Genomic DNA, 18618 nt, shown 5'->3' on the forward strand with positions numbered 1-18618 from the left:
GACGTGGTGTGGTCGATACGTGGGGAAGTGACAGGTGCGGGCACCGCTTGGAATATCGCTATTATTGCAGGTGCTGCTGTCGGGAAAACAGGGAGAAGAGCGCTTTGGCGTTTGGGGCGCAATGGGTAAACGAAAGCAAGGCAAAAAAAAAAAAAAAAACGGTCCCGCAGGGTGCCTCGCCGAGAATCCCGTCGCTTCCTCCGCGCTGTCGTCTGCTAGTCACTCCGCGTAGCTCCGCACGTGTGGATGCGCCGCCAAGCCGGACAATCCGGTCACTTGCAGTTGACGTCACATATCCGTCCGCCTCCGCGCGGCTCCTGGCCGCTCTGTCGCGAGAGCCCGTTTTCTTTTTCTATTATGTTGCCTGTAGCATCATCGCTGTGTGCTAGGCGCGTGCCTTGACTGTCACGTGCGGCAGGTTCAACGCTCCCTCCTTGTTCCTAAAAACTATTTTCCATAAGGCGCCACCTTGATTTTTCTAGCTCTATCTTCTTTTGCAATTATTCTATATCTGCATCCGATTTCTCATGCACTTTGCGCCACTCTTCACCGAGCAAGTAAAAAAACTGTTCTTTGTTCAAACCTCGCGTTTGAAGCAACGTCAAAAACCGACCCAAATCCATTCTCGCAGGTGGTCAGATGCGTGACTGGGCCCGATGGGAATATCCTTGGGGAGGTAAATCTATCCTGGTAGGCTCGCCATTTGTTTTTATTGTCAAGTGCACAGATGGTGGGGTTGTCTTTACCAGCTCAGAGAGGTGGAAGCAGGAAAGCCGTTGACGGGTTTGAGAAAAACATAATTATTGAACCCTTTAAAAACCCTAAATTAAACCCCTAAATAAGTCAACTGCACACCCCCGATGACAATCAAACCTCCAATTGCATATCCCGAAATACAATTCAATGCAAAAAGCAAAAGTATCTACAATAAAGTTCTACACAATTAGTTCATATACAATCCTTACATCGAGTCCTAGTTATTGTCCTTCCTACCACAACTCCCCAGTTGTATCCTACGACTGCGTCGCTGATGGACTGGCCTACCCCGCTGTAGTCGGCGCTGTCGTGCCGCACCCTCTGCATGGCCGCGACTCGGTGGTAGCCGACCTCGTCTCGCTTCGCTGCCGGCGATCGATGCGCGCGGTCACTCCTTGGACGGCGTGGGCTCCGCGCGTCCTGACTTGTTTCCTTGGTGGCTACCCCCTGGTAGCCGCTGCTGTTGGAGATCCTTGATGCCGGCGCTCGATGCGCGCGGTCGTTCCTTAGGCGGCGTGGTCTCCCCGCATACTGAAATTTCCTCGGTGGCTACCCCCTGGTAGCCGCTGCCGCTGGAGGTCCCAGGTAGTCTCGCCACGAAAGTAGCCTCTCGTGGCCGTCGAAACAAAGGTAGACGGAGTGTGGACGTTGGCCGCAGGTGCCAGACCTAGGCCGCTGGGGCCACGAAGACACAGGTTCGTGGTGCGCCTAGGAGGCCGCAGCCGATGCGAAGTCGCCACTGTCCCGCCCAGGCTTGGTAGGCATAGTCGTTGGCCTGGCCACGTCCCCCTGGCTCGTTCCTTGAAGCTCACGTGCTCCTGCCGCCTCCTGGTTTCTTGCCTCTCCGTTTCTTGCCTCCCCCTTCTCTTTGCGCGCCCCGCTTTTACCCCTCTGGGCTCTCTCGTGGCGCACACTCATTGGCTCCTTGCCTTTTCTTACCCGCCGCGGTGGCTCAGTGGCTAAGGCGTTGCGCTGCTGAGCACGAGGTCGCGGGTTCGATTCCCGGCCGCGGCGGCCGCTTTTCTGATGGAGGCGAAAAGCAAAAACGCCCGTGTGTTCGAGATTTCGGCGCACGTTAAAGATCCCCAGGTGGTCAAAATTAATCCGGAGTACTCCACTACGGCCTGCCTCATCGCCTGCGTTGCGTCGGCGCGTTAAACCCCACAATCAATCAATCAATCAATCAATCAATCAATCAATCAATCAATCAATCAATCAATCAATCAATCAATCAATCAATCAATCAATCAATCAATCAATCAATCCTTGCCTTTCCTTGCCCATATATGGTCATCAAGCCAGTGGTCTCCTGCTTGGCGTTCTCTGATTGGCTGACCAGCGCGCTGCCATTTTTGACCATGGTGCCTCGGGGTGTAGGCGCTGGGGTTCGCTCATTGATGCGCTTCTGGCGGCCACTTCAAATTTCCATTCCTTCGTTCTTTTTTTCCCCTTTTTTGGAGGTTTTGATGCATCCCCTCTCGGGGGGTGACCTTGACACATGACACATATGATAGCCCGTTATCTGGTTCGTGTGATTTGCGGCAGCCGACTAATGCAACCACGGATAAACATCGCTGTACGATTGTAGCGGGGCCTCTATTCCCGTTTGCTTTGTATCATTTGAATGCTAACGTGCAGGTTTCGCACTGACAGCTGTGTTTTTGTGCTGTCCCGCATTACGTCATTCTTGCCTCGAATACGTCACGGTAGTACGAAATTTGAAAGTTTCGTTATATTGATTGCATTTTTTCGTTAAAACAAGGCCGTTCGTTGCTGTTATGGAGCTGAGTGAATTACCAGAGGATAATTATTTCAAACTGTACAAAAGTTTTTTTTTCAAGAGACAGCTACAGTGATAGCTGCAGTGAACCTTGAACATTGCTTAGATCCACTACAACTACTTAGTGTTGTCTTTCCCAATCCTGTTTTCAATTCCCTACCCACAGTGCTTTATAGCCTCCTCTCTACAATAAAGTCATTTATTCATTCAAGGCTACTTTAACAACAAGAAATATGTCACGGCCTGGGCCGGCATTTCTAACCAAGTTTCCACCTCTCCTCCGAGACGCAAGTCTACAAGCTGTGGCCAACTTCATGGTTGCCATAGGGATAGCGTTCTATACTTTGCTGCTCCGATTAAAAAGGGGTTTATATAGTTAATTTTGAGAACATTTATTGTTTATTTGTTGGAGCAAGCTGGTTAATTGGCCGGGGCACTACCGCGGTAAAACAGCCGTAGTATGGCGATGTGCAGTAATAGGCGAGGCAGTGCAACAGAACATATTGCGGTCACAAAATGCTTATTCCTTGCGGTTTATTTACAGTCCAGTCCTTCCTGTTGTCGTATAGTTAACACGTTTTTTCCCTCGTTTACATCACATCACAAGCCTAAGCCTAGTGTCCTTCCTATTGCCTAAAATAAGTGCAAGCTGGACGGTAGAGTTCGAACGGCCTTCTTCGAAAGGTGTAGGCAATTAGGACGAATATCTGATGCTCCGAGCATGACATGTTCGCATGTGACGTAGACTGGAAAAGCATTGGGTTGTACGAATGCACTCGCACTACCAATATGTTATAAGAAACAAGGGATGCACAGCAGCAAAATTGGGAAATAGAGCAATCGTGTAACTTCCCGGATTTGCACGAAAATGCGTACTAGCGGAATAAACACCCCCGATTGTTATATGTGTAAATGAGCAGCCTTTGTTAAAAGTTTCTAGGCCACGGCGGAACTACTTTCGCGGATGATCAAGACTGCTACGTTTTATTCGGAAAGCCAGAGAAAACGGCTTTCTTTCTTACTGTCATAATTTTCTTGTGGTCAGAGGTAAAGGTTAAGATTACGCTTTCAATTATTAGTGGACCGGAATTATTTTGCGTGGCCTTGAAAATTTCGGCAAAGACTGTACGTCACAGGCAAAAAAACTCCCCCCACCTCCCCGAAGGGGATCGTGCGGAAATGCGAATGCATTGGGTGCACCGATGAGTGCACTGCGGCAAGCAGTAACGGAGAGAGGCGTGCGCTCCACTGCATTTATATACATTTTCCGAGCGCAGCGAGCGGAGAGAGGGTACGCGGAGAGGAGAGAGAGACCCGCACAACACGCCCGCCCCGCGCGCGAGCTCTCTCTCCCGCCGAGCTCCGCGATGCGAGTGCCCTCACACGCCCGAGCGCGCTCCTCCTCTCCACTCACTCTCCGCTACTCCGCCCGAGCTCTGCGATGCGAGCGCCCTCACACGCCCGAGCACGCTCCTCCTCTTCCCTTGCCCTCCGCTACTCCCGCCCGAGCTACCACCTGCTCCTGTTGCTAGGCGCGCCACAGCTGTTGCTAGGGGCGAGTAGGAGCGCGGATAGATAACACCTGTGGGCGCACGCCGACGGAGCACGACAACCCCCGACTAAGAAATGCATTCGCATTTAAAAGAAGAAAGTGAAAACTGTAAAACAGGAAAGTAACCCAACGTGGTTAGCTACTAAACTCGGTTACAACTCAAGAACGGCACCACCTCATGTAGTGTATCACTCCCCCAAAGCGCCGGACCCGTGACGTCAGTGCGCGCGCGTTTTGAAAGGGGTTTGCTATGAATGCGTGATATCGTCTGCCTTGTCTCACGCAGTTTGTTTGTCGTCACTGGAGTCGTTTATAAGCCTATTAAGTCCAAAAAATCACGGGAATGGCTCACACCATGTTCAAAATATTCCCAGTAACGCCCTACTTGCGCCGCGCGGAGAAACATCCGGCTACGGTGATAAGGCACAGCGGCAACTTGTTAGAATGTGAGGGTATCCATCCAAATCTACATGAAGGGAATATTGGGCTTTCAGAAGCCCTAGGATTTAAGGGTATCACAGGGGAAGTTAACTTCAAGGCTGTCGAGGGGACGAAAAAAAGATTAGAATGCTGGTGGATGAAAAGCAGAAAGGGGAATATTGCCTAGGACAGTTACCACCTGTAACAGGGAAAAGAAAGTATTTCGGGCCTAATAAGCGTTAGTGCCATAGGTCGGCAAAACAGAGAGAACTCACTCAAACTCAATCACATTTTTTTTCATTCACGCTGTACTCAATCAAACTCAGACTCAAAAAGTTTGTCTGTTCACAAAATCACTCGTACTCACTCATGAAATACTCATTTGTAATCGTACTCACTTGTACTCAAACTCATTTGTCCTCACGAGTATTCGTACTCAATCTGTACTCATGAGTACTGAATCTGTACTTATGAGTACTCACTCTGTACTCATGAGTACTCAATCTACACTCATGAGTACTACTCATGAGTACTACTCATTCTGCACTCATGAGTACTACTCATTCTGCACTCATGAGTACTCAATCTGTACTCATGAGTACTCAATTTGTATTACTCACGAATAATCAACTTATCTGCACTGTTAGCTAGGTCGTAGCTTGAATGAAAAACTAAGTAGGAAAATAAATTGTTTAATTGATTAGAAAAACACAGGTTACATATAAATCAGGACAAAGGAAGAAAATGTCTGACGCGGTGCACTGTCGTTGGGCGACTTCCTGCGCGAAGGCAAGTACATGTGAGAAAGCGAAACGGAACGTAAGCACTCGCGTTGCGTCTGGCGTCTCCTCTTGTTCTCAGGCCGGGTCGGGCTCAGGGGAGCTCGGGGCTTAACGGTGCAGCCGTGGCCGTAAACTGCGTTTTTCTGCGTGTCTTCGGGTGGCAGCTTTTGTCGTCCGTTTTCTTGTTTGCACTACTGTTTGCACTGCTGTACTCAGGAGTGCATATACTCAAGAGTGCAAGCACTCGCAAAAACAGTATTCATGAGTAATGTACTCATGAGTGCTGTGTACTCATGAGTGCTGTGTACTCATGAGTACTGTGTACTCATGAGTACTGTGTACTCATGAGTACTCATACTCATGAGTACTCAAACTCATGAGTACTCATACTCATGAATACTGTACTCATGAGTACTCATACTCATGAGTAGTGTACTCATGAGTACTGTACTCACGAGTAGTGGACTTACCCCTGTACTCACTCGTCATCGTACTCACTGTTTTTTTCTGGGTGTGTGATCACTCATCATCGTACTCACTCGTGAGTTTGAGTACAAATGAGTGCAAATGAGTGTACTCACACGTGAGTACGCCGACCTATGGTTAGTGCCTGCCCTAAGCAGCGCTAGTATTAAACCAAGAGTGTAAAACATGGTTATATTAGTCCTTTTTGGTAAGATGACATGTCATCACCCCGCTTCAAAGTGGAAACCAATAGGAATCATCATCATCATCATCGGTGCCGTTCTTAAGTTTTCACCGAGTATAATTGCCAGATCTGGCTAGAAATATTACACGATGAAGACAAAAAGCGCAACAGTGCTACGCATTAGTAGACCATTCTGTGAACGTCTGCACCTTTTTTGGTGCAAATTTGTTCGTTCCATGTCGACTTACCGTAGGCCATTCGCATGAGTGCGTTTAAACGAGGTGATGATTGCAATTATATCACTCGGAAAACGGGGTGAACCCACCTTTCTGTATATTAATCTCGTAGTGTTACAATACTATGCACAGTTATGTCTCTAACATTTAATGTATGCTAGGCGCCATAATAAAATGCTATTTTAGAGGGCAGAGGTACCATAATCTTTCGGATGCTCAGTGCTAGACCTTCTAGATCTACAACAGATAATAGCAAAATTGTCCCTGAACGACTACTACTCCAACTGGCAAGCAAAAACGCCTCCAGCAACAGAAGCGCCCCGTGTCGCCTCCTTAATTCTGCCAAATCTTGCGACCAAAGTCTTCCTAACCCCCTTACCCCTTTCCTACAGCAGAGCTGTAATAGGCTAGCGCCTCTGGATTTTTTACATGCAGACCCATAGAATGTCATCTTCCTCCGCATTTTGGCCTACCCTCTGTCTTGGACCACCTATTCCCATCCAGTTTCGGTATTAGATGCGTATATTGCTCCTGAGAACAAAGTCTTCCCGGTAATTCACTCGTGTTTAGAAGCTGGCTTTCTCTTGTTGTGTGTTGAAAAACGAAACCTACAAATTAAGAAAAAAAAAAAGGGCGGCAATGTGCGCGATGGCGGCGGAAGGAGACCCCCGACGACGATAGAGCCGTAGGCGTCACGCTTAAAGGCACCATGCTAACAAAACGCAATTTTGGTTCATTCGAAAGACTGCCTCGTTAGAATCCTGCTGACACCACTTTTAACGTAAACTTTTCTCAAATAAGCTACACAATTATAGGGAAAAAAGGGAATGGTCAGGCGACTCACTAGCTCATTTCCCACAAGAGACCTATGATGTGATACGCGAGAGCTCTGCAATCGGCTGATGCTGCTAAAAGGAAACGCAAATTAGGCAGGTCTTACAAGCTTGCCGAACGAGCGGTTTTCGCCTATATTGAGGGTACATTTTTATAACAGCAAGAATGGTGTGGTAAACAGTGAAAGTTATGAAAGTACACCTAAACTTAGAAGTACCGATGCGCACTGCTGTTTCTACAGCGCGCACTATGCTTGTTTTAGCTGCACAGCACTGCGGCCCTTTGGGGTTGTCTCAGAGGACACCGGACGATTGACCTAATCGAAGGTGTGTTAAGTGACAATATTTGTCGCGAGGACACCATGTTTCACGAAACAAACATTATCTACCTTAACAAAAATAAGCCAGGTACAAATATGATCGGAAACAAAGCCAAGGCCGAAAACGGCCCTTCGCGGTATAGTGGGGCATCTTGGTTGACTAACGGTAAACAAGGCTTTGGAATCGGCTGCGGAGCGGCTCTTGTGATGTTATTGCAGACATCCCGAAAACTTACGATTTGGCGGGAGAATCACAATTTTACCTTAAATTGATCAATTTCTCATTGAATAAATCATCTCTTGCTTTTGGACAAGCGCCGGGGGCACTATAAAACACGAAATCATTTAAAGAAAACGAACTTGTACTTTTTCTACAAGTGCCAATTGAAGTTAGATGCCGTCGAGACCCCGAATAGCGCGAGGAGGAAAGAGAAAAAACTGGCGAGGCCACAATACGGCTGAATGCTTTCCTTGGCGTGACGGCGCGGTTTGAGTGTAGGTTTGCGGTCAAGCAATAACCTACAAACAGCTCCTATCGTTGTCCAATTCCAGAGAGGAGAATGGCACAGAGCTATCAGAGCGAAGCTGTCTGGTGCTTGGTTCAACCCAACACTACGGGCGTCTGCCTAGTCGCGTCGACGAAGATTCGCACACGTTCGCTGCATAACTAGGATAAAATGCTATGTAGCTCGGAATGTAATGCAGGTATATTGGGAAAAGTTACACTAGAAATGGCCGCAAAGACGACTCTCTCATACGGTGACTTTCAGGTGGTTGTCTAGGTCAGTTAACATATAGTTTTAAACATAAGAAAATTCACGTATTCTTTCAATGCATGGCGGTCTACTGTGCAAGAGGGTCAAAATGGCTCTTAGTGTTGTTTTATCGAAACTATCCCGATAAACATATCACAATATTTTAAATCATAAATGAAGTTACGCGTATGTGCCCCTTTTCGATCAATATTTCGCCATACATAAGTCAATGTACTTTTCCACCAATACACTTTCGCGTGTTTTCCATCTTTACAGTAGTGGAAGGACTTAGTATTGTTTAAAATTTTCTCGTTCGCCGGGATGTGCATTTGCATGTAAACTTCGCCGTTGCATGCTGACCGGTGTGAATGAGCCTGGATTGTGGAACTGATTGCACGCAGCTGACGACGACTCGGCCCCGAAAGGCGGCGATGGAGGACCATCATCAGGACCGGGCGATTCCAAAGATGGCAAACCAAGTAAGTTTTCCTATCGACTCCCATAGCCGTCCCAACACCTAACGCGACGCCTGGTTCGTGCACTTTCCTCTTGCTGTTACTCAAAATCACGGTGAAGGCCGGTCATTGCTTGTCGAAGTTTATCCCAAGCTATTCCAATAGTCATCGAGCAGGAGAATCAAAACCCGGAGTCTGTCCACACGATATCAGCGGCCCGCCATCTCTGCGTTAGTGCCTACGAGCCTTCCGCGTCGCCTGAAGCCCGTGACAAACAAGATAGGGAATTGAGTGCGTACAAACACCTACGTACTCATCCCAGATGACAGAAAAGCACGCAAACAGGGAGGCAACGCTACGATCATATATGGAAGCGAGTGAGTGATCGGCTATTTGGGCACTGCGGAACCAAAATGGCGGAATAGTGTCCTCTACTTTCACGAGGTTGCTGTCCAGCGGTAACCCGGGACATAGAACATACATTCACGAAGAGTGTTCCATTGGTTCCGAATTGAGAGAGAGAGAGTTAAAACATGATTGAGTGGTACGATAGCAAATTCTGCGTCCCTGATTGTACAGTTGTGTGTCAGAACGGTGGCGATCCCGTCCGCGTGAAGGAAATCTGCTCCGCTGGCGGTTTCTTACACTCCGCTGTTATTTGGCTGCGGGAGTAACATTACTTTCGATGGTGGCTACTGTTCCCTCTTCCTATTGACCTTCGGGTTGAAAAATGCCGCCCCAATGACAGAAGCCATGACAAAACTAGTGGGCCGTAGTATCGCTTCAGGCACTGAACATCAGCATTATGACGCCCGTTGAGGATAAGGACCGTCGAAGACGTCAGCGGCAGCGTAATATATTCCACGGAAGACGTACGCCGGGCTACACGCTATGGGCCGTGGTGACTCGAGTGAAGCTTGCTGGATATTATAGTGGTGGCAGACGGTAAACATAGAGCCAAAGAGGATGGCCCGAGGAACGTTCGCGCAGAGGGTTGCAGTCATTGCGAATGTGCGGTTGCACCTTCGACACTTCTCGGCGTGATGAATAGACTCCGAAAGCAGTGCGTGCTCTGAGGCGCTCCCTCGTTAGTGGTATGTTGCGTCCAGCCAGTACAACGCGCATGTGCCCCCACTTTTTCGGAAACTAAACCTTTTTACCGTTGACAAACTCGTTCTGTATAACCTGGGAAAAAAATTCGGAATACTTATACATAATCAATAGAAAGCAACTTACCAATCCTAACAACACACGGTTCTCACTTCAACACAACTATCTGCTTCCGAGAGTGCGCACAAACTAAGGAAAACAAACGGTACAATTCGCTGCTATAAAGAACTGGAGCAGCCTCCCTCTCTCGCCTATTTCTTCATTCAAACACTCACTCAGGACATTTTTATCCCGCTAATTCTTTTGCTATGTTTTTTACTGTGATTACCTAGAAAATTTATTATTACGCCTATGATCTTTATGACCAACATTTAAATCTGTTGCACTGTAAAATCATGTATTCTGGCTTCGAAAATATTTTTGTCACACAAACGTATATCATTTATTAGCCTTGTTTGTCGTATATACTGCACGCGCGACTGCATTTTCTGTACCTTTTTATATCCCTTCTCGCGTTTACTATCAAGAGGTCCCACTACAGTGTTTACTTTGGGACCTCTTTCTGTATATTGTGTTGTATGACATTCACCAGGATCTAATAAACCTTGTTTCAATTAAAAAAAAAAGGTGTGATGGTTCGCCCTCGCGCAGACGCAAAAATAGCGGAAAGCGAGCACTGGAGCGTGTGTGAGGTTTGCAGGGATGTTTTTGCCAGATTAAACCTTGTTATGGGTTAATCGACGAGACATCTGAAGGCACATCTACCTAACTGCACAAATTGGGAAAATGTCAGCTTGTTTCGGGACGGCGAGTTTGTGAGGGAACCCGCGCATAGTAGGGTTTTAATGTGTGTGTGCTTGGTCGCAGTGAGGGATAATATTTGTAAAAATTAAGATTTGCTGTATACACCGCCTAGCGCAGTGAGTCTTGAGAACACCTGCAAATAGTTCTTCAAAACATTGGCCGCGCATCTGCTCCTTTCGTTGCAAATGTCGTCAAAAGACGATAGTCTTTGTAGATATTTGCCAAGGAAATGCCCCGCTTCGCTTTCCCGCTCACCTCTCATGCTGTTCCTGTTCCGTCACGCTCATCCCAAGGTAAACACACTAAAGGTTTGCTCAAGGCGATTTGAATTTACCGTGTTCCACTGCTACAGGCGGGATTCCTCGATGCCAGCGCTGCAGTACGGCGGAGGCGCGCGTGAATCGAGGCGGCCGACTTCAAGGTTTACAGAACCGCGTTGCCGTGCTCCACGTGCGTTCCAAGCAGAACGTGTAACCGAGCTAGTGGAACCTTTCGTTGCTGTTGCCGCGTGATTTCTCGTATGCCGCCAGGAGGTGGCGCGGGCAACAGCAGGCGGTACGCGTTGTTCTTTAGTAGATGTAGAATATCATTTGCTATCGAAAAACCAAGCATCCAGGAATTTTGTAATAAAGGAATTCACTGTAAATATCCCCTGTTTACTAATTTCCTGTCTTATATTTGCGTAATGTCTTGTTATTGTTCAACAAAGCTGACAAGTATGAACATATAAACCGGGCTTAGACGTTTACATTTGGCTGTGAGTATATAAGGCTATTGCGCAGTAGGCATTTTACTTTGGCCGGGTGGCTGAATCGAGTTACAGACAGACAGACGGACAGACAGACCAAAATTTCTGGGTTTAAGTAGCCCAAGAAAGACTATCGTCTTTAAAAGTATTCTGAGAAATTGCAGTAATTGGGTTAGAAATACGCCCCACCTAAACATATTAGCTCACATGTAGAGATAAGAAGACTTTAGCGGGAATATACTGCAAGCAGCTCACACTGGTGGACCGTCCAAGTAAGAACATCGCTAAAGACAAAGGGACAAGAAATAGGAGTGAACCGATAGCCCTAAAGACTAGTGACATGAAAATCCCAGGCGATGTGTCAATTCGGGGTGCAGAGCAGCTGTGAAATTAGGATAGGGCTTCATTCTGCAGGTTACGAGAAATGATGATGAATTTTTATTCTCCAGCCATGGCTCGATACCCAGCGATGAGCAGAACCACTACCAGCCCGACGACCACAACGACCACCACAAAACCACCACCTAGTAAGCCTATATTTCTAATCACCCAGCAAACCACGTTACGTCGTGCAAATATCCCGGAGACGTCAGCAATAGACGTTGCAGATGTCCAGAAGACGTACCGTTGGGATCAAAGTTACATATATTCAGCGTTGCTACAACTGCAAAAAACCCGTCGAAATCACAAGAAGGATAACGTACAATAGACGTCTCATGGTACTTTTATACGCTATTTACAGGACGTTACCTTAGTGGTACGTCTTATGGATATTGTCGTGGTACGCATGCAAGACGTATATAGATGTCTGTTCTTCATTGGTTTTCTGTCTTTGGCACAAGCGTTAGTTTTTTATATTCATGACTTGAAGTACGTTAGTATGATATTGTGAGATGAACCTGTATGCGTGAAATTTACATTCTTTATACATTATTTGGAAGTTTGGCCAGCCCCCTTTCCAAGGTTGCCTACGTGTTGTGGGCATTTATACCTCAAATACATGTCTTACTATTTATTCAGCCCTGTTTGCTGTTACTTGTCACCTGGTTTCTAGATTAATGTGTTTCCACTTTTGAAGTGCTGCATACTGCATGAAGTGTCATATGTGAAGTGCCAAGCTGACCCCACACTCTCGCAGAAGCACACGAAGCACAGCTCTAAACAAGAAATGTCGCATCGAAAACAAGAGGCAGTAAGTAACAGCAAACCAGTCCTGATCAGCACAAGCGCCCTGGGCACAAGGCAACCACAGTAGCGTCATCGAATTGTACCATACAACACGGCTGTACAGGCCTTCTGCAAAAAAACTATCACAGAAACAATGCAAAAATTGAATTAAGTAAAATGACAGTCTCCCATCCTATCTTTAATGCAGCTGGGTAGTAAGAACACTTTCAAAGTACACATAAAACACAAAAGAGTTCAGGTAAAACAGTTTATATTGACTTCCAAATTATGTCATATGCTTTCGCAACACAACCACTTTAATTTTCATTCCTATCTGCCCTGGCCCACAGGGTACACATTGTACAATTACAAGAATAGTACAGATATTCATGACTATAAATAAGTCACACACAGCAGAAAGGTTGACAAAAAATAGGAAGAAAACCAAACATGTAAACCCAGGGTACAAGCACAAGATATTTATGCAGCTTTAAATATCGCACATTAAATAATTGAGTGAAAAACAACGCAAGAAAAGTGTGAAAACAAAGAAATGATTGAATGGTGGTTATAAAAACACAGCAAATTTACGGAACTAAATAGTTCACACGTAGTGAAAAGGTTGGGGAACAATAAAACAAAAACACCTAGGAAACACAGAAGTGGTGTTGAGTGGTGGTTGTGAGTGCCATACAACTTTAAGCTAATTTAAACAAACCAACATCTCGGGAAATGGTTATTATCTGTAGAAAAGGTGCGTATAAAGAAATGACTGTACGGCGGTTACAAGAGCAGTAGAAATTTACTTGATGAAATGATTCACACTTAGTGAAATGGCAGGACAACAATAAAACAACAAAAAACTTTAGAAACAACCTATTGAATTATGGTTAGGAAAAAAAAAGTTACACTATTTCAATATTTCACACAAAGTGATATGATTTGGGAACAAACGAAAGAACGGGGAACACGGAAATGATTGAATATTAGTTACAAGAAGACAGATTTACTTGACTACGTGATTCACACCAAGTGATACACTCAAAGAACAATCACACAAAATAAAAACGCATGGAAGCACGGAAATGATTCAATGGTGGTTCAATGGTGGATGCCTCCATCATCAGTTATGGTAGGGATTCTTGAACAGTTTGCGTTCTTCGCTGTGGTGCAAGAAACTGCCAAAATAGTTGCAGACCGGATTGGGTGGAAAGTGAGTAAAAATTTCATGGTCCAAAGGCTGAAAGAAATTTAATACCGCTTCTAGCACCAAAAACTAAGAAGCCGCGGGTTGTCGACAAAGCTGATATTTGCGCAGGATGTGACTGTCAATAAAAATCTGGGCCCTATACATTGTCTGGTGAAAGAATTTGATGTCTGTAACAACACGAAGATATCTAGTTACACACAATGCAGGATGCCACTCGCAAGTGGAAAAAAGCGTGTTCCCTGTCTCCCAAACCAGGAGAAGTCCTGCGCCAAGTTGACCGTCAACAGTAGCTTGAGCAGGCGCCTTGTGCAGACTGTTGCAGTAGCACCTCCCTTGCCAGCCAGTTCATCAATGTAGGCATGGGTACAGGAAAATCTGTGTTGTTAATACAGATTTTTAAGACTGGTATAATAAAGAATGGCCGCTTACATTGTCCCTGAAAAAGACAGTGTATGACAGCTGCATCCTACCGGTACTCGCCTACGGGGCAGAAACTTCCAGGCTAACTAAAATGGTCTAACTTAAATTACGGACGACTTTGCAGGCAATAGAACGCTAGAAGATGGGTGTAACATGAAGGGACAGGAAGAGAGCGGAGTGGATATACTTTAATGCCAGCATTGGCACTACTAAGGCAACCTGAACACTAACTATGACAGCTAATGTGAGGTACCACTAAATATAAGAACTATATTTCGCGAATGGGGACTCTGAGGACATTTTAGCCCAGCTACAGGTCCCATCTGAACTTGCAAAATATTTTTCTGTGTCTATCCTAACCGCTTGGTGGATTGAAGTGACAATATATACACGGATGAAGCCATGTCCACAAAATGTGGCAAAAGGAAACATGCACAAACCCGGACAGCGTCACTGCCACGGACGTATACTTCGTGCAGCAGAATGGCGATGTGGGCTAGTTGGTATATATGCATAACTAAACCTTCAAAAATCACATCACTGAAACACTCGTCATGTCCTGTTCGCTTGTCCTGCTAGGCCTACATTTTTAGTTGAAGTATATACGTTGTACAGCGGGAAGCATCATAGTAGTGCAAACATTTTTTACAGCACAATCACATTCACACATAGTCTAAGTTACACCAGTCAGCAGCCTGCAACATGTAAGTTATTAGCAAACGACAGGCCAGAAACCAGAATCATACTCTGCCTTAAACCTGCGAAATCCCAAATGCTGTGTTACTCTGATCACCAAGGTGTGTTACACACTAAATTCATTAAGCTGAAAATTCCATAAGTGACAGAAATTTAACAGCCATTTTTGAATATTTTTACTAGGATCTGAAAGGTTAATTTACGTTTGCGATGCTGCAGTAAGAGTACGAAGCACAACCAGCGCTGCTCATACTACTGTACCAGTTACAACATGCGTGTAGTTCTGATGTTACAAATAAATTCTGGTTGCATACACGTTGTTTATTCCAACATTTCACGACCGAACTGAGCGTTCGAAAAGATTGAACACTATGAAAACGCGAAAAAAGCATCCAGATGGCATTTTAATCTAATGCTGTACTCTCGGAATTCACTAGATTAATATTTTATTTTAATGCTACACGAACGGCAATCATTCAATTTATTGTGCACGTTTTTTAACCGAAAACTATTATGACGAAAGAAACGGCATCTGCAGAAACGAAACAAAAACCAATATCACGCTAAAAATACACGATGTGCGTGTAACGCATACACGCTTATTCGCACACGCACTTATATTCGCACTCTCCAGCTTCCCTTAATTCATTTCATATGAAAACATTCGCCTAGCAAAACAGGACAGAACACAAACACTTCACCAAACACAGGGCTAGAAATGGCGCGAGAATTGATTCTATTTACAAACGCAGCAGCCAGGTACAAAGGTCTACCGACAAATTTCTGCAACGCACAAAGAGAGTCCCTCAAATCGTTAGGGCTAACCGCTTACGCGTACCGAAGTTCGAGAGCAACTCTGCTACGTTAAACACACATGACGAGAAAACAAGGTTCACTAGTACTCACTTACCTCCACTACTTGGCAGTATTTCTTCGTCCGGTAGACAAATCCATGGTAGTCATATCACCGAAATAACGAAAGTTAAAGGACACCCGTGCCGTCACCGTCCTGTAGCACGCGTATCGATACGGAGTGCAGTTAATACACTGTCGGTCGATCGGACTCGCCATAGAGTTAATACTACTGACTCGGACTCGCCGCGCAACGACTTCCTGTCTCGTGTTCGTCCGAGGGAAAAACTAGTTCCTGAAAGACACCCACCTTGATAAAAACGCGTTGCGAAATATATGCCCAAGTTATTGGTAAATACAGATATTAGTTGCCAATTATATACAAGAAAAGCTCGAGCATGGGTATTTTTTAAAGAAAACAGTAATTGTACCGACAATCTAGATTACGGCATTTAAGGCAATTTCAGGGTCTGCGGTGGAAGTACAGCTGCCGTGTGGTTGTGGGCGCCGTAATTTTACGGTTTGTTCTGAGGCCGCAACCACTTGCAGCGTATTTTCCGCGCTTTCGCGCGTCGACATCGCCCCGCGTTGACGGCGTCGGCAAAACGCACGGCGACGTGAGCTGAAGCGGGAGGAGGAGGAGTAGAAGAAAACTTTATTTAACAGGTAGATCGGGCTTAGAAGTGGGCGGGGTCTTCAGTCCATGACCCCGTTTGTGCGGCCTGCCGTCTTCGCCCTTTAAGCGAGCCAAAGCTGCTTACTTAGGTCCGAGCTGGCAAGTTCACTCTCCCACTGCTCCGATGTAGCTGCGCCGATGACTCTGCTGCTCGCCAGATATCAGCGTCGACGCAGCGCCAGAAAGCACCCGAAAGCAGGCGACATCGTACGGATTCAATGTCCATCTCCTGGTTTGGGGTCATTACGTTCGCAGAAAACAATCATTATTTTAACGTGCAGTAATTTGGTGCCTTGAGGCAAATTACAAGCTATTTCAATTCAAAAGTGCGCAATCCTCCGTGGCTAGCTTGGCTTTCATCGGGGAGATCGGGGGATTGGGAGAGCTTTTTGCGAGTTAAATACGGGAGCTCTGGCTACATCGCTTGTAGTGTTAGCATGAAGGGCTTGTCTGCAAGATCGGTGCGTAACGAAAAAAGTTTATCAACGCCAGAAATCTAGCGGTGCATTCAGTTTCATTCGCGGCTACCGTAGCTTGCACAGGGGGAACGATGAAGCGCGATAGCTTTTCTTGGCGGAGCTTTGGTTACATCACTTCCAGTATTAGCATAATTGACCTCGCCTCAAAGATCGGTGCGGAAGAAACAAGCGTTAGCACTGCCGAAATTTGTCAAATACGACCAAAACGAATCACCGACAATATTCGTCGGCAGGCTCTGTTAGGGTACCAAATTCTTGGGTACACGCATTGCTTTCCGGCGTGGTCGAGTAGATTGGAGCTTAGGTGCTGGTGTTGTGTTTTGAAAGTCTATGGTCCGAATCTTGGCAAAAACCTCACGGATTTTTTTGTTTTATTTTGCAATGAGGGTGTCATCGACTTTTTTTTTCAACGCGAAAAAAAAAAAAAAAAAAGGCAGAGTACCTTGCCGTTTAACCTACAAGTGACGTAAGACGGTAACCTCAGTATCAAGGCAGCCCCGAAATTTGCTTTGCTCACACTTTGAATTCATGAAGCTGCAGTCGGTACGTAACATCAAGGTTAAATCAAGTAGCAAGTAAAGTTGGGCTAATTGCGTCTTCATTCATCATCCTATCTTATTTTGTTCAGATTTGACGGCAATGACCCCGGTCCCTCGCCTCCCCCCCCCCCCCACCGAAAAAAAAACCTTACAATGCTCGTTGGAAACGTCGCTTGTAAACAAATTCTGCACAATGTCCCTGCCTCTCTCCGTGAGGTTCAATATTGGGCTACTGTTTTGAAGGTCAAAGGTTCAAAGCAATAGTGGTGGATTACAATACTTGCACTAAACCCCTCGGTACAAAACCTTTACAAAACACATACAAAACCCCTCGGTAACTTCAGTACAGTACGCCTGCGGAGAGTTTGAAAATTAAGTATAGCAGATATAGCTAAAATAAATGTAACTGCGATAGACATGTTCGAAGTAAAAAACGGACATACCAGAAACATCTGAACAACGTCAGCAAAATATGTATAAATACCGTCCCCAAATAAAGCAGCAGCAACATCGAGAGTACGTCTTTAGCAAAGTTGAAAGAACGTCCGACATTAAGGTACCAGCAACGTTATCTCAACATCAAAAATTTTTATTAAAATATTGCATGTTGTACAGATGTCTAATAGAGATACTGCTGGGACATAGACGTTCGGATCTTTTTGGGACGTCGCAGACCCCTTACCACACACATTACCACACCCCTTACTGCAGTAAGGGGTGTGGTAATCTTGTCGCAGTAAGGTCTAGAAATCAATGACAGTGGCACAGTCTTACAAGCACTGGACACCACTGTATCCGGACAATTCACGTGATAGCAAGCAAGTTTTCTTGAGGGGACCAGTTGAATTCCGCATTACCATTTCATCTCTATTCCTCTGGTTGAGTCGAAGTAGAACAGAACTATCCGGGGGCGTTAGGAAATACCTTTAATATGGGAAGTCTTGCGTACGGGGTCTTATTGCGCGGCCTTACGAGCGAGCCCTTTTATTGCTAAACATTCCTGCGTGACGTTCCCTACCCACGGGGCCAGATCTGCCAGGGACCGACTAGTCACGTACAATGAAATTACTACCCATTACCGCCTCTCCCGCCGTAGATACCCTCCCGCCCATGTTCAACTCGACCTTTCCCAAGAACACGCGTGGCGTCTTCTGCAGACGAACACTTTTCCTAATCCCGCAAAACTGAACCTAATCCACCCCTTTATATACCCCTCCCCAGAATGCCCTGCATGCGGTGCCCTCGCCACCCTTCCTCACATCCTGTGGGGATGTCCTAAAGACCTGTTTCCTTCAATTACTTGTGAAGAGCAGTGGGAGAAGGTGCTCGGGAGCTCAGACCGAGGTGCAAACCGCTGTGGTCAACAGAGCTACCGAGGT

Source organism: Haemaphysalis longicornis, unplaced genomic scaffold (genome assembly GCF_048455015.1).
Source record: "Haemaphysalis longicornis isolate Haplotype H1 unplaced genomic scaffold, Haemaphysalis longicornis Haplotype H1 scaffold_7, whole genome shotgun sequence".
NCBI lineage: Eukaryota > Metazoa > Arthropoda > Arachnida > Ixodida > Ixodidae > Haemaphysalis > Haemaphysalis longicornis.